Source organism: Miniopterus schreibersii (assembly GCF_964146895.1).
Source record: "Miniopterus schreibersii genome assembly, chromosome: 9".
In the NCBI taxonomy this organism is placed as follows: domain Eukaryota; kingdom Metazoa; phylum Chordata; class Mammalia; order Chiroptera; family Miniopteridae; genus Miniopterus; species Miniopterus schreibersii.
In genome coordinates, this window is record NC_138118.1 from 37,059,088 (window position 1) to 37,073,646 (window position 14,559).

Below are 14,559 nucleotides of genomic sequence, written 5' to 3' on the forward strand. Positions count from 1 at the left end.
CATTGCCTCTAAAAGTGCCATCTTTAGAAACAGTAATTGTCTGACTGGATTTGCAGGGAGGTGGCTTGTCCATAACCACAAAGTCATTCTCATAAGAGGTTATAAAAAGAGCCTGCCCTAGTCAGTGTGGGTCAGTGGTTAGAGCCTCAGCCCCCTCCCCCCCCACTGAGGGGTCATGGGTTTGGTTCCCCTTCAAGGGTACATACCTGGCTTGCAGGTTCAATCCCCGTCCCTGGTCGGAGCGCTTGCAGGAGGCAACGAATTGATCTGTCTCTCTCATATCGATATCCCTCCCTCCCTGTCTCTCTCTCCCTCTGCCCCTCTGTCTCTATCTCTCACTCTCTCTCTTATTCTTTTTTCTCCCTTCCACTCTTGCTAAAAGCAATGGAAAAATATCCTCAGGTGAGAATTTAAAAAAAAAAAAAAAAAGAGCCTGTAAAGAGGCATTTGAAATTTTTATACTACAATTGTAAAGTTTATATAACAATGCGGCTGCTTATTTTCTATTTTGTTGTCAATAAAGGAGTGTACCTTTGTAATTTTTGTAGATACTTTTTTGATTTAATGGCTCCCCAAGGACTGTTATTATTGAACTGGTTTTGGGGAGGCTTATATGTGTCCTCTAAGTTTAAAGGATGTCCTGAGACAGAAGAAATGAAATAATTCAAATGAAATATACTTGAATGCTTCTTCACTTAAGCATATCCACTCAGTTAAGGACAACCCTGAAATCTGGAAGAAAGCAGAATGACTTCTGAAATTGCAACGATCATGGTCAGCTACTTTGGAAAACAGTTTGGCAGGTCCTTACAAAACGAAGCTTACTCTTACAACGTAATCCAGCAATCACGCTCCTTGGTGCTTACCCAAAAGAGTTGAAAATTTTGTCCACACAAAAACCTGCACAGAGCTTACAGTCACGTTTGTGGAGTAGGTAAAACCTGTGTTCACCTCCTCCCAGGACAGCATCAAAATTATAACTGAATTATATAACAACTGCCCTTGAGGATCCCCCAAAGGCTAGCTGAATAGAACCACTATAACTAAAGCTATAAAGAAGAAGCCACATCGAGACTGGTAGGAGAGGCAGAGATCCAAAATGAGTGTGGCAGTCAAGAATTGGGAATGATATCTCTGCTGTCAAGGACCCCCTGAGGAGCTAAGTATCACAGCCTCACATTGGTCTCCTCACCCCAGAGCATCAGTGGTGGGAAGAAGAGTACTCACAGGAGCTGGTTGTGAAAATTAGCAGGGAATCCATCCTGGTGAGATAGAGGGCAGCTGTAGACCCAGATGTCCTCTTAAAGGGCCTGGGCACAGAATCACTCACTTACAAACACTCTCCCTAAGCTCAGGCAAAGGGATAGTAGCTCAAAAGCCCCAGGGACATATAGGCAGGGACTGAATTTTCTGGCTTCAGGACAAGGGCTGGAGAGGCAGCTCTCTCTGGGAATAGAGTGCCTTCAGGTGCCATTGTTCTTTTGTTGACCCCACCCACCCACCCAGCAGGTGCAGGTGGGTGACAAGTCTAGACTAACCTGCTCTTGCCCCACCTTGGTGATTCTCTGAGACCTGTCTGGCACAAATCTCTTTCAGTAACTAATCCACACAAGCTGTTGGCTTGGACCTATGCTCTGAATTTTCCTAAAATCCCTCAAAGGTCCACAAATAGAGAATAATGAGTGGCTGACCTTGACATGGCCTGTACCTCTTACTTAGAGACCCCAAGCCAGGCAGTAGTGAAAGCCGGCCTTAGTTCACAGAATAATCACTCTCAAGACCCACCAAGCCCAGCACAGGCAACTATCAATAGCAGATCACTTTGTAGTTCCTACCAGATAATCCCAGACCAGACGTAGGCAGCAGGTGTCCTTGACCTGCACCAGAGCACCTCCAAAGAGGCCCTTGGACAAACACACCTAGGGGCCTGCTTCAGACCACATCAGAGCCACATACAATCAGTGCCACAAATGACATGCCCAAAGAGTAGACTTGGCAGGCACCAGAGCCCTGTTAAAGACAATCCTGCTCCATGGGTCAGCTGCCACACAGTAGCTTGTCCACTGTAGTCATGACCAATTCTTACAGCCTGTCAGCCTTAAGGTCAAACTCACCCACCGACTTGTCAACAGCAATTAAGGCTTACTACAATAAGAGAGCACACACAGTCTTCACAAGGGACACTTCTGGAGCACCTAGTTCAGGTGAATGGAGAGATTGAGCTACTGGGGCCCACAAGATACATACCCCATAAGGCCACTATGCCAAGGTTAGGGTATGTGTGAGATCTATCTAATAAATAGAAACAGACACAGGGAGGCAGCCAAAATGAGGAGACATAGAAACATGTCCCAAATTAAATAACAGGACAAAACTCCAGCAAAAGATCTAAACAAAATGGAGGCAAGCTATCTACCAGATACAGAGTTCAAAACACTGACTATAAGGAAGGTCAAAGAGCATAGAGGAAGAGTACATGAACTTAGTGAGAACTTCAACAAACCGATAGAAAAGGTAAAAATGGAGATAGGAAGCATACAAAAGAACCTGTCAGAAATAAAAAGTACAATAGCTGAAATGAACAATACATTAATCTACAGAAGATGAGATGAAGCACCAGATCAAAACACTGATTTGAAAGACAAGATAGCACAAAACATCCAATCAGAACAGCATAAAGAAAAAAAGTAATTTAAAATAAGGACCGTTTAAGGGACCTCTGGGACAGCATCAGGTGTAAAAATATTCACATAATAGGGGTAACCGGAGGAGAACAGAGAGAGAGCTAGGGACTGAAAACCTATTTGAAAACTGAAAACTTCCCTAAACCCCATGAGAAAAACACACACAAGGTCTGGCAATACAGAGAGGCCCAAACAAAATAAACCTAAAGAGGCCCGCACCAAGACACATCATAACTAAAATGTCAAAAATTAAAGACAAAGAGGAAATCTTTTCTTCAACAATTTTTTAATTTTCCAATTTTAGTTGATGTACAATTTTATACTAGTTCCAGTTGTACAAGCCAGTGATTAGACATTTATATAATTTATGAAATGATCACCCCCAAAATATCTAGTACCCATCTGACACCATACATAGTTATTACAATGTTATAGACTATAATTCCTATAATGTACATTACATCCCCATGAGTATTCTGTAACTACCAGCTTGTACTTCTTAGTCCCTTCACCTTTTTCACTCATTCCCCCAAAGCCCATCCCATCTGGCAACCATCTAAATGTTCTCTGTATCTATGAGTCTGTTTATGTTCTGCTTGTTTGTTTATTTTGTTTTTTAGATTCCACATATGGTAAAATTACATGACATTTGTCTTTCTCTGTCTGGCTTATTTCACAGCACATTACCCTCCTGTTCCATCCATATTGTTGCAAATGGCAAAATTTTATTCCTTTTTTATGGCTGAGTTATATTCCATGGCATATATGCAATAATTCTTTATCCATTCACCTACTGATGGATGTTTAGGTTACTTTCATATCTGTAATATAGTATATAATGCTGCAATGAACATGTGGATATATATGTCTTTTTTATTTGGAGTTTGGGTTTCATTGGGTAAATATCTGTGAGTGGATTGCGGAGTCCTCCTTTGTTTCCTTATAGCTTTTGCTTTAAGGTCTTCTTTGTCTTGTGTAAGTATTGCTACCCCAGTTTTACTTTTGTTTGTTTTTATTTTATTGAAATATATTGTTTAATCTCTTTACTTTTACTGTGCGTGTGTAAAAGTGATTAGAAGTGAGCCTCTTGTAGGCAGAGTATGTATCTGTCCTGTTTTGTTATTCATTTAGCCACTTTATTTATTTTTTTAATCCTTACCAGAGGATATATATATTTTCTTTTTATTGAATTCACTGTGAAAGAGGGAGAGAGAGTGAGAGAGAGAAACATCAATGTGAAAACTGCATGAAATTCTTTCCTCCCATATGTAGTCTGACCAGGGATCAAACCTGCAATGTAGTTATGTGCCCTGAGCTGACCACTCAGTCTTTCTGTGTACACAACAAAGCTTTAACCAATTGACCCATTAGGCCATGGCATCATATGTCTTTTTATTGGAACTTTTAACCCATTTCATTCAAAGTAAATGAGGGACATCTTAGGTGGTGGCAGAGTAGGTGGAAGCTTCACACATCTACAAGGACAAAAGTAGTATTACAACTACATATAGCACAGTCATCCTGAATAACCTACTTAAGTCAATCTGAAGTGAATATTTACAGTAGAAGCCACATCATGCCTGGTGAAATGGTCAGAGAAGCCAAAAATGGTGGCCCTGCTCCCACAGTCAATGGCTGAGGCCCAGAGGGATATCTCAACTGTAGAGGTTCACCCAGGGAAGAGTGGGGCCTAATTCCCAAGACAATATCTTGAGCCCTAAGCCTAGAGCATTAGACCAGAGACAAGGCAGCCACATAACATCTGGCTGTGAAGTGCAGCAATGTTTTTCTTTAACACAACAAGCTGGGAGCCCACTAGAGACCCAGGTACACACTTCAAGGGCAAACACACACAATTTTGTTTGCAATCACTCATAATGGGCTTTGGCAAAGGGATTGTGGTGCAAAGTAGAGTTATAGTCTACTGAGGATAGTCTGAGGTTTGTGGTCCTGGGTAAAAAGCTGAAGGAAAAAGCACCAGGTATCCTGTGCTGAGTCATGGTACCATATGGCAGATGCCATCATTCTTGGGTGGAGCACTCCTGTCTTTGAGGCATCATCCTGGGGAAAAATAGCCCCACCCTCTAGACTCCCTCTTGTCTTATCCTCCAGAACTTCTGCCCTGATCAGAACTACAGCTAGAGGCTCTTTCAGTGTCTGAGCCTAAGAGGCAACCAGCAGGCAGAGGCAGGCAGAGGCGGATCTTGGGTTGCCTTGGAACTTTTACTTACATGCTCCCTAGTCTGGTGCTGATAAAAGTTGGCCTTAGTGCACAGCTTGGTTCTTTCAGCAAGCACCCAGACCCAGCCGAAGCAGCCACAAACTGTGGATTGTTTGTAGCTCCAAACAGGTTGCTGAGGGCCAGTCACAGACAGCGTCTTACATTGGCAAGCACCAAAGTTCTTCCCAAGAAGTCCAGAACCTACACCCAGAGTGGCCAACTTCAGACAACATCAGAGCAGATCCAATAAGCATCACAAGCAACATATCCCCAGGGAGATCTTGGCAGTCATAAAAGACTGTTGAAGAAAGTTCTGCATCATGTGTTTGGCACCTTACAGCAGCTTGCATGCCTCAGTTGTGATTGAGCCTCACTATCATCCAGAATCAGGATAAATCCCATGCACAGAAAGCCAATAACAATAAGACTCAATTGCAAAAAATAAAAAAGGGGAGGCAAACAACCCACATATGGGACATTCCTGTAGCACCTAGCCCAGGTGATCAAGGAGACTGCACCACTGCAACCACAAAACACTTACTACAGAAAGCCACTCCACAAAGACTGGGAGCCATAGCAGATCTATATAGTACATAGAAACAAACACAAAGCGGCAGCCAAAATCGGTACACAAAAAAACGGGATCCACATGTCAGAACAGGAGAAATCTTCAGAAAAAGACTTAAATTAAATGGAAGTAAGCAATTTATCACATACAGAGTTCAAAGTAATGGTTATAAAGATGCTCAACATCACTGAAAAAAGACATAGAAACCCATAAAAACTACCAGACAGAAATAAATAATACAATATCTAAAATGAAGAAAACACTGAAAGGAATAAACAGTAGCATAGATGAAGCAGAGAATCAAATCAGTGATTCAGAATACAAGGTTGAAAAAACACCCAATCAGAGCAGCACAAAGAAAAAAGAACTGAAAAGAATGAAAATAGTTTAAGGGACCTTTGAGACAACATGAAGCATAATAACATCCATATCATAGGAGTACCAGAACAAAAAGAGAGAGCAAGGGATTGAAATTGATTAGAAAAAATAGGGAAGGAAAACTTTCCTAACCTGGTGAAGGAAATAGAAATACAAGTCAGGAAGTGCAGAGAGTCTCAAACAAGATAGACCTTTAGAGGCCTGCACCAAGACACATCAAATTAAGATAGCAAAGGTTAAGGGAAAAGAGAGAATCTTAAAGGCACAAGAGAAAGGCAATTAGCTACCTGAAAGGGAGCTCCCATAAGAATGTTAGCTGATTTCTCAACAAAAATTTCAGGTCAAAAGGATTGGCATGAAATATTCAAAGTGATGAAAAGCAAGGACCTACAACCAAGACTACTTTACCCAGCAAGGCTATCACTTAAAATTGAAGGAGAAATAAAGAGCTTCACAGACAAGGGAAAACTAAACGAGCTTGTTAACAATTAAACCAGTATTGCAAAAAATGTTAAAGGACCTTCTAGAAGAAGGAGGGGGGGAGGAGGAGGAAGGAGAGAGAGGAGAAGATGAAGAAAATGAAGAAGAAGAAGGAAGAGAAGAAGGAGGAGGAGAAGGAGAAGAAGGGCAGAGGAGCAGGATTAAAAGAATAAAATGACGATAAATATGTACCTATAAATAATCACATTAAATGTAAATGGCTTAAATACTCCAATCAAAAGACATAGGGTAGGTGAATGGATATGAAAGCAAGACCCATATATATATTCTGCTTATAAGAGAATCACTTCAGAACAAAAGAGACACATACACTAAAGATAAAGTGACTGAAAAATATATTTTATGCAAATATAAAGGGAAAAGAAAGTGGGGTAGCAATACTTATATCTGACAAAATAGACTTTCAAACTAGGGCTATAGTAAGAGCCAAGGACCCTACATAATGATAAAGTGAGCAACCCAACAAGAGAATATAACATTTGTAAACATTTATACACCCAACATAGTAGCACTTAAATATGGAACGCAAATATTCATGAGTATAAAGGGAGAAACTGACCATAATACAGTCATAGTAAGAAAATTTTACACCCCATTTACCTCAATGGATAGATCTTCCATACAACATCAACAAAAGCAGGTGGCCTTAAATGATGAATTAGACCAGATGGGTGTAACTGATATCTTCAGAGCAAGTTCACCCCAAAGCAGCAGAATATACATTTTGTTCAAGTGCACATCTAATATTTTCTAGGAGAAACCATCATATCAAGCATTTTCTCTGACCATAATGCTATGAAACTAGAAACCAATCAAAAGGGAAAACACCCAAATACATGGAGGTTAAATAACATGTCACTAAACAATGAATGGCTTGATAATGAGATCAAGAAAGACATAAAAAGATACTTTGAAACAAATAAAAATGAGAACACAACACCCAAAATGTATGAGACACATTCAAAAAAGTCTTAATAAGGAAATTCATAGCATTACAGGCCTACCCCAAGAAACAAGAAAAATTTCAAATAAACAATCTAACTTTATACTTAAAGGAATTAGAAAAAGAAGAACAAATAAAGCCAAAGTGAGTAGAAGGAAGAAAATAATAAAGATCAGAGCAGAAATAAACAATACAAAAGATCTATGATACCAAGGGCTAGTTCTTTGAAAAGATAAACATTATTTTTATAGTTCAGATGTGTTATTTTATTTTTAAAATTTATCTTTATTTTTGAAAGTATTACAGATGTCCCCTTTTGTCCTAATTGACCCCTTCTACCATGCCCCCACTCCCCACCCCAGGCCTTTGATAAAGACTAATCAAGCAAAAAAGAGAGAGGACCCCAAAAAATAAAACCAAAAGTGAAAGAGGAGAGCAAACAACTGACACCAAAGAAATACAAAGGATTGTAAGGAAATATTATGAACAACTATATGCCTATAAATTAGACAATTTAGAAGAACTAGACAAATTCCTAGAAAAATAAATTGTTCCAAATCTGAATCAGGAAGAATCAGAGAATCTGAATAGACAGATTACAATGAATGAAACTGAATCAGTACTAAAAAAACTCCCAACAAACAAAAGTCTGACCAGATGGCTTCATAGAGGAATTTTATCAAACATTCAAAGAAAACCTAAACTTATCCTTCTCAAACTATTCCAGAGATTTTAAGAGAAGTAAGGACTCCCAAGCTCATTTTATGGGACCATCATTATTCTAATACTAAAATCAGTTAAAGACACTAAAAAGAAAGCAAGTTATAGGCCAATGTCCCTGATGAACATAGATGCTAAAATCCTCAAAAAATATTAGTGAAACAGATCCAGCAAAGATCATACATTTAAAAGATCATACACCTTTAATTTGTATCTCTCTCATGATTAGTGATGTCAAGTATTTTTTCATGTCTATTGGCCACCTGTATGTCCTCTTTGGAGAAGTGTCTATTCAGGTCTTTTGCTCCATTATTTAATTGGATTGTTTGTCTTCCATTTGTTGAGTTGTATGAGTTCTTTATATATTATCAGAAGTATCATTGGTGAATATGTTCTTCCATACCATGGGTTTCTGTTTAATTTAGGTAATGGATTTCTTTGCTGTGCAGAAGCTTTTTAGTTTGATAGTCTTATTTGTTAATTTTTCTCTTTGTTTCTTTTGCCCTAGGAGATGTGTCTGTGAAAATTATGCTACATGAGATGTCTGAGATTTTACTGCCTATGTTTTCTTCTAGTACTTTTATGGTTTCAGTATTTATATTTAAGTCTTTTATCCATTTTGAGTTTATTCTTGTGTATGATGTAAGTTGGTAATCTAGTTTCATTTGGCTACCATCAATAAATCAACAAACAAGTGCTGATGAGAATGTGGAGAAAAGGAAACACTAGTACACAGCTGATGGGAATGCAGGCTGGTGCAGTCACTATGGAAAACAGTATGGAGTCCTCTCAAAAAATTAAAAAGGAACTGTCATTTGACCAAGCTATCCTACTTCTGAGAATATATCCTAAGAATCCCAAAACACCAATCAGAAAGAAAAGATGCACCCCTCTGTTCATAGCAGTGTTATTTATAATACTAAGGTCTGGAAACAGCCCAAATGTCCCTCAGTAGATGAGTGGATAAAAAACTGGTACATTTACACAATGGAATGCTATGTGACTGTAAAAATGAAGGATGTCTTAACCTTTTCAACAGCATAGCTGAACCTGGAGACCATTAGCTAAGTGAAATAAGCTAGTCAGAGAAAGACAAATATCACATGATCTCACTTATTTGTGAAATCTAATGAAAAAAATAGGTCCAGTGGCACAGAGGCATAGAACAGGCTAACAGACCTCAGACTGGAGGGGGTAGGGAATGGGAATAGGTTACCTAAAAAAACTTATATGCATATATGCATAGACCATGAACACAGAAAATAGTGTGGTGAAGGTCTGTGATGGGGCAGGGACTCAAAGGGTAGAAGTGGGGAGAAAATAGGGACAATCTGTAATAATGTCAACAATAAAAATAAACTTAAAAAATGATCATATACCTTGATCAAGTGGGGATTCAAGGTTGGTACAATATCTGAACATCCATAAATGTGATGCATTGCATAAACTAAATGAAAGATGAAAACGTTATCATATCAATAGATGCAGAAAAAGCATTTAATAAAATCCCTCACCCATTTATGATGGAAACTCTCAGCAAAGTTGAAATAGAGTGAACATACCTCAATATAAAGGCCATATATGACAAATCCATATTCAATATAATATTCAATGGGCAAAAGCTATGTGTTTCCCTTAAGATCAGGAACAAGATAAGGATGTCCACTTTCACCACTCTTATTCAACATAGTACTGGAAGTCCTAGGCACAGCAATCAGACAAGAAGGAGAAATAAAAAACATCCAAATTGGAAAGAAAGAAGTAAAACTGTTATTATTTGCAGAAGACATAACGCTGTATATAGTGAACCTTAAAGATTACACCAAAAATATTCCAGAATTGATAAATGAATTCAGTAAAGTAACAGGATACAAAAATGAATATCCAGAAATCATATCAAACATACTTTCAGACATTTATACCTTGTAATACTACAAGTGTTGTTGGTGAGCATGTGGAGAAAGGGGAACCTTCATGTACTGTTTGTGGGAATGCAAAATGGTGCAGCCAGTGTGAAAACAGTATGGAGATACCTCAAATAATTAAAAATGGAACTGCCATATAACTCAGAATATATTCTGAAATTTTATCCTAAGAAACCTGAAACACTAATTCTAAATAATATATGCACCCTTATGTTAAGTTTTGGAGGCATCCCAAGTGTCTATCAGGAGATGAGTGGATATAAAAGATAGAATCTTAAAAGTAACATGTGTTACTTTTCGTGTGGTGTATTTACACATTAAAAAAAAGAAGAAAGAAAGAAAATCTTACCATTTGAGACAGCGTGGATGGACCTGGAGAGCAATATGCTAAGTGAAATAAGTCAGTTAGAGAAACACAAATACCAAATTATTTCACTCATATGTGGAATCTAATGAACAAAATGAGCTAACAAGCAAAATAAAGACAGACTCAGAGAGCAGACTGACACTGGTGGGGAGGTGGTGGGGCTGAGTGGGGAAAGTGGAAGAATTAAGAAAAAAAAAAAAGAAAAATAAACTCATGTACATAGACAACAGTGTGGTGATTACCAAGGGGTAGGGGGGAGTGGGGTATAGAGGGATAAATGATGAAGAACAGAGATTTGACTTGTGGTGGTGAACATACAATACAGTGTAGAGATGATGTGTTGTAGAATTGTGCACCTGAATCCTGTGTAATTTTGTTAACCATTTTAACCCCCAAATAATTCAATAAGAAAGATGAAAAATGAAATAAGTTAGAAGATGATCCCTAGGATGCATTTTATCTCTAGATGGATTATTAAATTTATATTGACATGAATTGTTCTCAACAGATGTTTTAAGTACACAGCTAACTTAGATTACATATGTTATTAAAATAGTTCTAAATAAATTTCTGGCAAAGACAGTAAAAAGATGAATAAATTGTTGAACAAGATGTATTTTTTGCCATTTTACGTTTCATATTTTTAATATTTTTTATTGTTGGTATTCTCTTAAAAAGACCCCTTTAACATTTCTTATAAAACTGGTGCAGTGGTGATGGACTTTAGCTTTTTCTTGTCTGGAAATTATTTTAACTGTCATTCTATTCTGAGTGACAGTTTTATTAGATAGAGTAATCTTGGTCACAGGTTCTTGCTTGTCAATACTGGTCTAAAAAATTGTTGAAATGTTTGCTTGTTCCACTAAACTTAGATCACCACTAAGGAAGGATGAAAATGTATTTTAACCAGTGATGTACCTATAGTTCCTTGCACATGTTTTAGAGCATAGTTTTTGTTCAATAAATGTTTGTTGGATGAATTAAAAAATGAATAGGAGGCAAGGTGGCAGCACCGTGAGAAGCAGGTGCCCCTGGTCCCAGCCACAGACTCAATTTACTCCTAAAATACTACGTAGCCAGCTTGGAAAAACCAGAGAAACATACCCGAGTGGACATATTGTGAGTAGGGAGCACCAAAGAAACATCATAGAGTCTGGTAAGGGGGGGGCGTGTAGAAAGGGGGAGTCCCCCCTGAAGCCTGCGTTGGGCTCCGAGCGCCAAGGCTTAGAGGCTGCAAAGTTCCCTCCCATCAGGAGTGTGGACCAGCATCCAAACATGGGGATCTCACACCCAGAGCAGAAAAGAAAGCCCCCCGTGGAGGGCAGAGGGACCCAGGGAAGCGGTGTGCCCGCGAGGGGGGGATGGTGCCTTCCTAGCAAAACAAAGCTTCTAATGGTGGCTGCGACCAGTGTCTGGTGCTCAGGGTGCTGACCATAGGAAAGGCTGTCCCAAAGGATGCAGCACCTGAGTAGGAAGGGACAAGAGGTCTGCACTGAGCAGCTACACACAGGGACTCTCTGCCTTCCTATAACGCATTGTGTTGAGCCCCAGAAAGCATTTAATGTGTGTGGCATAGGGAAGGGGAGGAGAGCCATTCCGGCCTGAGCTCCCGGTGGAGAGAGGCTGGGATTTTGGACCAGCCCTGATGGTGCTCTGGTGGCACATGGAGCCCCCAGCTTTACTGAGATCAGTGGGGCAGGGGAGCTGCGTGGAGCTGACTTTGGGTCCCCTCCCGCTGGGTGCCTTGGCACGTGGGCGGCTGGACCTTGCATGGCACACTCTCTGCTTGTGTGTTGCTTTGTGCATTTTTGAGTTTTTGATCTCTGAACTGGCTCCCACTTTCCTGGCTTGTGGGTAGACAGACCAGCGGAAGCTGGGATTTGGGTCTGCACAGTAGACTGTTTGAGGGGCACTTCTGGTGCAACCAGCCAACCAGATCGGGGAAGGGAGGGGCAGCAGAGCACACCTGCTTGTCCTGCAGCCAAGGAGCGCCAACCCCCAACAGGAAAGGGACTGGTCCAGCTCACCGAGGCCCCAGACACACCTATAGGGCACAGTCCTGAGGGGAAAGGAGAACAGTTCACAGGAGGACATTACAAGAATAAGACACTAAGGGAGTGTTGTTTGGGAACTGGAGGGAAAGCTGAAACCTCTGCTGGGGGCTGGGCAGGCAAAGGGCTCACTGGAATGTTTTTAAATTGAACCCACTGAGCCCAGGCCACTGAAACTGCCCATACAGAAAAGGCAACAGGCTGAAATCAATCTGAGGGTGGAGCAGGCCAGTGCATGGGGAACCAGAATCAAAGGATAGGGTAGAGACTGAGGAGCTGGTCATGGAGCAGAGACTAACTCCCTCACAGTGAGAGCCTGACAGGGAAACCTCTAAATAAGGGGAGTGATACCCTGAGCTACACTAACCATCCTGCACCCTAAAGACTCTACAGAAGACTCTGGAGTAAGACTAGGCAACTACAAGGCTGCTAAATAACTGAAAAGAGAAGGTGATCCACAGAGAACCTCAGATCAACCAATTACCTACCTGAGGACACCAGAGCCAAACAGTGGCTGAAACACAAGTACCTCCCAGAAGAAGGGAAATCAGCATGCAAAACAGAGAGCTTCAGGCAACATAAGCTGCCCAGAAATAACTCAATTGATGGACTATCTTTTTTTTTTTCTTTCTGCTTTTGTTCTTTGTTTCTCTCTTTTTTCCATAAGAAGAAGAGAAAGGGGAAAATAATATTTGTTTTATTGTCTTTTTAAATTTATATATATTTTTTTAATTTTTTAAAGTTAAAATTAATTTTTTTCATTTTTTTCAAAAGAATTCTGTTTTCTTAGCTTGTTTTTTTGTTTTGTTTCTTTGTCTTCTTTTGTTTATTTGCTTTGTTTTGTTTTATCCTTGCTTCTACTATCAAGGCTTTCTTGACATTCCCTGCTTAATTGCTGGAACTTTATCATTATAACTAACAAGTTTACTGTTCTTCTCTATAGTTTCCCCCAAATCTCTTATCAGACTCCCTCCCTGCCTGGGCTTTATCGCTCTCTCTCTCTCTCTCTCTCTCTCCTCTCGATCCATTGGCATAACTTTTTTTTTTTTTTTTTTTTTTTCCTCTAGAATCTGTGTTCTCTCTTTACTCTCCCAGTTCTATTTTCACTTGGGTTGTTTTCATCATGATTGTCAAGATAATTCGTAAGATACCCCTTGTTTCCTGGAGGTTTAGTTGTGTTACGCTCCTGACTTGCCAGCACCTGTACAACAGCTCACATGATGAGGTTGAGGCTGAGACACACAGTTAGCCAACCTGAGAGGAGTGTCCTCCCAAGGACTGGTCAACAACAATCTAGACACGATCAGCACAGGAGAACCCAAAGAACCAACAAAAGGGACATGCCTAAAGCAAAGAGCTCAGAAGTATAAGAAAAACACACCTCTGGGCTCCACTGGACTCAAAATACAAAATCCTACCCCACAAGGCTGGGAGACTGCAAATATATCTAATATATAGATACAAACACTAAGAGCTACCAAAATGGGGAGACGAAGAAACAACCCCCAAACTAAAGAAAAAGAAAAATCGCCAGAAAAGACTTTGATGAGATGAAGTTAACCAAGTTATCAGAAATGGAGGTCAGGGCAATGATTATAAAGATGTTCAAGGAAATTAACAAGAAAAACAAGGCACTAAATGGTATGATTGAGGAACTTAGTGAAAACACGAAAAAAGAGATAGATAACATAAACAAAAATCAGACAGAAATAAAGAATGCTATATCTGATATCAAGAACGCACTGGAAGGAATTAAAAGCAGGCTCAATGAAGCAGAGGACAGAATAAGTGACTTAGAAAACAAGGTAGAAAAAAATTACTCAATCAGAGCAGCAAAAAGGAAAAATACTTAAAAAGCATGAGGACAGCCTAAGGGAGCTTTGGGACAACATGAAGCAAAACAGCATTTGCATTATAGGACTGCCAGAGGGGGAGGAAAGAGAGCAAGGGATGGAGAAATGGTGGAGGAAATAATGACAGAAAACTTCCTTATGCTGGCGATGGAGAAAGCCACACAAGTTCAGGAAGCACAGAGGGTTGCAAACAAGAGGGACCCAAAGAGACCCACTCCAAGACACATCATAATTAAAATGGCAAATGTCAAGGACAAAGAGAGAATATTAAGTGCTGCAAGAGAAAGACAAGCAGTGACCTATAAGCGAACCCCCATAAGGCTCACATCAGACCTCTCAACAAAAACT